Raw genomic sequence first — 878 nt, forward strand, 5'->3', positions numbered from 1 at the left:
ATATTTAGGCATGAAACCAGCTAAAGTAACGGACCGGCATCTGTAGAGTAGCTGTTAGGTGCTTCAGTGTCACACACAGAAGACCCGAGGTTCGATTCCTGAGTGGGGAAATATATTTTTTAAATCAACGAGTAGTTTCTCTGTCTTTCTGCAGGGATGGTGTAGGCCTACATGTATCTTATATTTCTCTCAACTTGGGTTTGCCCTGACAGGCAGAGTCTGAAGCCGACCTTCTAAATGTTCAAAATTATGTCGATCGGGGCGTAAAACCAACTACAATTTTTGTGTGTGTTGTTGAAGTATCCTTGTGCCAAGGCTCATATTGACATTTTCTCGTATAGTTAGACAGTTATGAGCAATCCTCACAGCGTGAGTAAACGTCAACACTGCCAAATGCGCGTCGTGTCGTGTGTAACGTTTTAGCACTCTTGAAACAAAAAACCCCCCTCATCTGCCCATAGATCTTCCCCCCTCTAAGCTTTTAGTTTATTATCTCCCCTTCTGTTTATTTTGCAAGTGTTTACAGCCGGGGCGGAGTGCGTAAACACTGAAGTACGCCACGGCTTTGGGGAAAAATAATATAACATGACGCCTCTTTGTCAGGTTACACACAACTAATCACTTTTATATTCACTAAACACATTAAATGAATGCTACTACTACAACTAGTACTTCTACAACAACAACAACAACAACAACAACAACAACAACAACAACAACAACAACTCTTCCTCCTCCTCTTCCTGCTGCTCTGCTGGTGCTGGTGTTGGTGCTGGTACTGCAGCTACTACTACTACTACTACTACTACTACTACTACTACTACTACTACTACTACTACTACTACTACTACTACTACTACTACTACTACTACTACTAC

This window comes from Aplysia californica, unplaced genomic scaffold (assembly GCF_000002075.1).
Source record: "Aplysia californica isolate F4 #8 unplaced genomic scaffold, AplCal3.0 scaffold00138, whole genome shotgun sequence".
Lineage (NCBI taxonomy): Eukaryota > Metazoa > Mollusca > Gastropoda > Aplysiida > Aplysiidae > Aplysia > Aplysia californica.